At 45.6% G+C, this 6,565-nt stretch overlaps 1 protein-coding gene across 1 annotated transcript in view; it reads right to left on the reverse strand.

The window, feature by feature from the left end:
• The window catches only part of RPAIN (RPA interacting protein), a gene marked incomplete in the record, with an annotated part of 98,595 nt that overhangs the window by 25,773 nt on the left and 66,257 nt on the right, over positions 1-6,565 (reverse strand).

The raw sequence follows: 6,565 nt of genomic DNA on the forward strand, positions 1-6,565 counted from the left end.
GTTTTGGCGTGGAGTCGGTGGTAGATGCGGGCCGAGGATGTCGGTCCCGGTCTTTTCGTTTCTTGGGAGTTTGCGATGTCGGAAGTTCCGACGGCATTGTGTAAGCAAATTTTTCGCCGAAAAAATGTTCAGCGAACTCCGCCCGGCGCCTGAGTGCGCTTGTTGAAGCGAGCACAGGCTACACAGGCCGAGACGTCGTGGTCTGGGCCAAGGCAAGGAAGACAGTAAGAGTGGAAATCCTTATGAGGTATTTGTTTACCACAAGAAAGACAATTGTTAACTTTTTCAGTAATTTCTGACATCGGCTGAGGCAAGAAAAGGTCCCCAATGGGGTACTTAGCTTTTTTGATGACTTCGGAATCTAAGAATACAGGAGCTGACCGACCGGCACTTGCGAACTGCTTCTGCTTCGGGAACCGCGCGGAAAGAAAGACTGAAGAAAATGGCGTTGGCTGATGCTTATGTACTCCAGCCGCTCTGAAGTCGGAGAGAAATGCGACATCAGCTGACGTCGGACCCAGACTTTGGAATCCGGCCGACCGAGGGCTGCCTGAGGCAGGACAACCCATATGTTATGACTGCAGTTGCATTCTTGAAGGACATCTATGCTGTATTTCTTGGAGTGGAGAGTAAGCCGATGATTAGTATTACCAGGCATTTTATGTGGCCTAGCCTCCTTGCTAGAGAACCTGAGTACCAAAATAGGATTTGATAACTGCCCATGGTTAGTCACAGTTCCTGGAAATCAGCTTTTTACAAAAAAAAAAAAAAAAAAAAAAAGAGGGGTCCCCACTGGTGAATATCGTAACCTTAACACTGGGTTCTGTCAGACAATCAATTACCAATCCAGTGGACTATATACTGGTTAGGATTTATTTAGATGTGTGTCAATCCCAACACGGGGGATAGTGTCAAAAGCCTTTGCAAGCTCCAAATAAGCACTGTGGACTGTATATTCCTCTTTTCCATGTCCTCAGCCACCCTTTCAAAGAACTCCACCAGACCAAGCAGGCATGATCCACCCTTTACAAAGCCAAACAGGAGAGTATCCACAGATATGAAGGTCACCTATATCACTATTAATTCAGGTACAATATCTTCCACAGCCTTGCAAACAACACTTAAGACCAATAGGCATGTAACTCCCAGGGTCAATACAAGGACTACCTTTATACAAGGTAACTACAACTGTCACTCTCCACACTGAGGTCATAAATAGTGGACAGACTCAAGTTGAGTTGGTGGAGAAGCTTTGTTAGGTGAGACTTTATACTTCTCTACAGGCATCCAGAGATATCGCCAGGGCCTGTAGAGTTAATGATGTTCTTAGTGTTTCACTGTTGCAGTCATTACATTTGAGTTATCTGCCTGCAGGTAGCCCTCAGCTGGCCTGAATATCAAGTCTTGGATTCCTGCGTCAGATGCAGTCTCTTCATCCATGACGTCAGGTCGTCAGGGGTATAAAAACATGCAGCAGACGCCATTACATCAGTTTTTCTTGCCACATGGTGCCTGAAGCAGAAGCAATTCGCAAGTGCCGGTCGGCAAACTTCAAAAAAGCTAAATAACCCGTTGGAGATAATTTTTACTGACATCGGTTAAGAAAAAGTAACAATTGTCTTACCTGTGGAAAGCAAATACCTCAAAGATTTTCATTCATACTGCATTCCTTGCTTAGGCCCAGACCACGACGTCCCTCGCTGTCCGTTTTGTGCCTTATTCAACCCCTGAACAATGCGGTCTATTTTTGCAGCAAATTATTTTGGTATTCGGTATAACTATCCAGAAATGGCTTTGGTAAGCCATTTGACTACTGACATTCCGAAAAAACGTAAAGATAAGGACAGAGACCGTACAAGTCCAAAACTGCAAACAATGCTTCCATTAAGCTAGTCGCCAGTACTCAGTGAGGTGCTTTCACAGCCCCTGATACCCCCTACTTCAGATCGCAAGCCTCTACTGAGACCCATTCGGAGTCTGGTATGCCACAAGATGCTTCGACTATGGAACCTGCGGATGTCTCTACCTTGGTTGGATCCAGTGCCGCTGTGCATGCACCAGCTTATGAGGGTGTATTCAGGCCTACAGATTTTCATTTCAGGCACCATCTTCTTCATCAAGGCCTAAAACTCTACCCACTCCTAGTAAACACACGTCCAAACAGCGTGGTCAAGTCCATATACCTAAAAAAAAAACAAAAATGCTTAGAATGGCTGAAGACCTTATTAGTTTAATTCGAGGAAGCCAGCCTTCCCCCTCTAGGTGACCAAGAACTGATTTTCCTTCCGATTACCAGGATTCGCCCTTATCAACCTATAAGGATTCCATTACCGCTGCTTCCCCTCCAGAAGATTTTTCTTTTGGTGAAACCTTGCAATCTTAGGGAGCATTTCCGCTGGGAAAGCCAGGATTACTCTGACTCCAAGAGGATTAGGGAATTCTTACTCGTCCCTCAACACAGGCCTTTAGCTATCCCTCCTGTTCTGGACATTGTAAATGATGCTTCTTGGAATCTAGCCTGGCCCCAAAACACTATCTCCAGCTCCCAGAAAACCTGACCGGTATTACAGAGTTTCTGACTTTGACAAGTTCCTCTTCAAGAATACTACTGTGGATCCAGAGACCATTTCCCAAGGACCAAAAGGCATTAAAGGCTACTGCTGCCAAAAACCCTACCCCTTCTGATAGAGATTCCAGGGCCTTGGGACAGATGGGGGAAGGTATGCACTTCTGCTACTTTGGCCAGTAGGGCCTTAAATTGCCAGTTTCATATGTTAAAGTATCAGCAGCATATTATGGGACTACTTAAACAGAAAATGATTTTGATTCCTGACTGTGCTGAACATAAATTACAGGATTTAACGCATTCTGCTGAACAAGTTGGTAAACATACTTTGCAATGTGGTTTTCACTCTTTAGAAGCATCTTGCAGGGCTACTGTCACAGAGTCTGTACTTAGAAGGCATGCTTAGCTTAAGGAGCAAAACTTCCCAGATCATGTTAAACTAAATTACTGGATGCTCCCTTAAACCAAGACCACCTGTTTGGCAACAAAGCACTAGTAGTTCTTAAGATGGAGGAAAAAGCTAAATCTATGCAAACTGTTAAGATTTCCTGCAAGTACAGCCTCCCAGATTTAGTAGGCATTGGCCTTCTAAGAATTGGTCCTTTCCAGTCTCTTCCAGGCCTTCTCAGTCCAAACCCAGGAACAGTAGACCACCTAGGCTACAGTCTCAAGGTACACACAGGCCTAAGCAGTGGAGGGCTCCCACTTCCAAAGCTGGTAGTAGTAAGACACCCCCCCCATGGAAAAATGTCACAATGACTTAACCTTAACTCTTCCAAGCCCTGCTTAACTGCATGCTCCCTTAGGGGGAAAGCTCGCACTGCATGTAAAAAACTGGGAACTCATTACCCAGGACAAACAGGTTTTAAATATAGTTTTCAAAGGATACAGATTCCACTTCCACACCTTACCAACCCCAAACGGTTGGCCAGACCTACCCCCAAATCAGTGGGCAGAGGCTCAACAGCAGGTTCTCTCTCAAGTATCAGGGCTATTCAACCTGTCCCAGCAGAAGAAAGGGGACAAGGTTTTTACTCAAGACTTCTCCTGTTACCCAGAAAAGACAGCTCCTGGCATCCTATCCTGGACCTTTCTATTCTAAACACCTTTTTGGTAATCCCAAAATTCAAAATGTTAACACTTCCAACAGCTACTTCCTATGCTAGGCAGAGATGCCTGGTTTGCAACCTTAGACAAAGGAAGCTTACCTGCACATTATAATAAAGGAATCCTGCAAGAAATACCTATGCTTCAGAGCAGGCTCCATGCACTGTCAGTTCTCTGCACTTCCCTTTTGCTCATCTACTGCGCCCAGGGTATTCACAAAGCGTCTATCTTGAGCCATTGCATTTTGCAGGCAGAGAAATATTCAAATATACCCATACCTGGACGATTATCTAATTCAGGCAGAAAGCCAGGGCATGCTATTAAAACATCTGGCATTTGTAAAGAAACTTCTAACCTCGCTGGGGTACACCATAAACGAAAATAAATCTCATATGGTACCCTGCCAACAGGTTGTATTCCTGGGAACAAGCTTGAACACAACTCCCCATAAGACTTACCTCACGCCAGAAAAACAAGTTTGACAGCCTACTTCAAACTACTGGCCACAAAGACGTAGCAATCTGAAAGGAAAATTTTGCAAGCCCTGGGGTTCATGACCTCTTGCATTCTACTAATTCCATATGCAAGACTGCATATGAGGAAACTACAATGGTATCTAAAATGCCTATGGTTTCAACATTCTCAGGACCTGGAATCAATGATTCCTATCATTCCTTGTATAAAGATAGAGTTCCTTTGGTGGGCAGAGGCCTGCCACCTCAAATAGGGGCTCCCCTTCAAACTACCCCCTGCTACCCAAACCTTGACTACAGCTGCAACAGACTATGCATGGGGGGCTCACTTGGCAGGGCAGTGCATTCAGGGAAAATGGAACCAGAGTAAGATGCACCTGCATATCAACCAAAAAGAAACAGCTGTACAGAATTCCTTGACAGCCTTCAAAGATAACATCCTTCCAGGACAATTACTGATAAAGACAAACACCACAGTTATGTACTACATAAACAAGCAGGGAGGAACCCACTCGTACCCTCTCTGCAGACTAGCCATGGCTCTGTGGAACACAGCCTTGGGCTACCAAGTACATCTACAAGCTCAATTCCTGCCAGGCAAGCAAAATTCAATGGCAGACGACCTAAGCAGAAATCTCATGGACCCACACAAATGGAAACCTGAACCAAAAACATTCAACCTCTTGAGGAACAAATGGACTCCAGAGATAGACCCGTTTGCCTCCCCTCAGAACTACCAATTGGACAAATTCTGCACAAGGACTCTCCACAATCAAGCTTGGAAAGTGGATGCCCTGTCGGTTACCTGGGAAAGCCTCTCTGTTTATGCCTTTCCCCCTCTGCCTCTCCTCTTGAAGGTTCTGCTAAAGATCAAACAGGACAAGCCATGGACAATACTGATTGCACCAGACTGGACTCGCCAGCACTGGTACTGCCCTCTTGCGCAGTATGGTACTGCTGGAGTCATGGCACCTACCTCAGACACCTTCCCTGTTGTCCCAGCAGGCGGGCCAGATTCTGCACCCTCAGCTTCAAACCCTGAACCCTGCAGCCTCGCTAATTCCTTCAGCTCTCCAATAGAATCCCTCAGTAAGCAGGTGCTAGATGTCATTCTGAAAGCAAGGAGGCCTAGTACTAGAAAATCCTATGCTGAAAAGTGGAAAAGATACTGTTCCTGTAGCCAAACACAGGGGATGGGCAGAACAGTGCCCAGCTTACCTCATTATTCAGTACTTAATAGAAATGCTCCAGAAAGCCCTATCCTTCTCAATTAAAATTCATGCCTCTGCCATTTCAGCACATTTTAATACTGAACCTCCCCCCCTCTTCTCTCACCCCCCGCTAAAGCAATTCCTCAGAGGGGCTAAAAATGTTAAGACCCCCCCCCCCCAGGCGAGCCCCTACTCCAGCCTGGGAACTTAACTTTGTATTGGAAAAGCTCACACTCCCTCTCTCTATCTAAACCAGCTGCAACTGCAGAGCTGAAATTACTTTCTTGGAAAACAGCCTTCCTTCTAGCCATCACTTAGCAAGAAGAGTGTCTAAATTACAGGCCATCATGGCAGTGGAGCCCTTCATTATATTCCATGCAGACAAATGTTTCCCTCGGGACCAATCCTTCCTTTATGCCCAAGGTGGTGTCTAGTGTGGCCCTAAAATCAGTCCATTCATTTGACTACTTTTTCCCTAATCCACAAAACATAGGAGAATGAATACTGCACTCCTTGGATGTGCACAGACAACTTAGATTTTATTTGGACAGGACTAAGCCTCTCAGGAAATCTGAACAGCTGCTAGTTGGCTTTGCTGCAGAGGCAGAGGGAAGGGCCATTTCAAAGCAAACCATTTCTAAATGGACAACCTATTGCATTCATTTCTGCTATAAGCATCATGGAAAACCTACCCCACAGGAGATCAGATCATATTCCACCAGGGCTGCATCTACCTCTACAGCCTCAGAGATGTCCCTACCAGAGGACATCCTAGAAGCTGCTACCAGGAGCTCTGTACATATCTTCACCAAGCATCAACCCATTTTTTCTAAATCCACAGCTGGTTTTGCCACAGCAGTCTTGCAGGGCTTAAAGTTGGCCCTAATGCTCTAACTTCCTCCTCCCTTACTTAGCTTTGGGAATAAACACAAATGTAATGACTGCAACAGTGATGTATTCACTGTTGCAGGCCTGGATACCCTCCCTCCAACCCCCTGACTTCTCTTGGCTCTACCTTTGCTTCTTGCTTTAAGCTTTCTGGTGCATTTGCTTTTTGATGGAGGTGTAACATATATAATTGCTTCCCATTGTGGGGGCACCTGACATCTAGGGTAAGAAAAACTAATGTAATGGCGTCAGCTGCATGTTTTATACCCCTGACACTTGGGGGGCCCTTTATGGGAAGACAAAGGGGGATTCGAACTGCA

The sequence above is a fragment of the Protopterus annectens genome, chromosome 13.part0 (genome assembly GCF_019279795.1).
Source record: "Protopterus annectens isolate FY-2018-M chromosome 13.part0, PAN1.0, whole genome shotgun sequence".
In the NCBI taxonomy this organism is placed as follows: Eukaryota; Metazoa; Chordata; order Ceratodontiformes; family Protopteridae; genus Protopterus; species Protopterus annectens.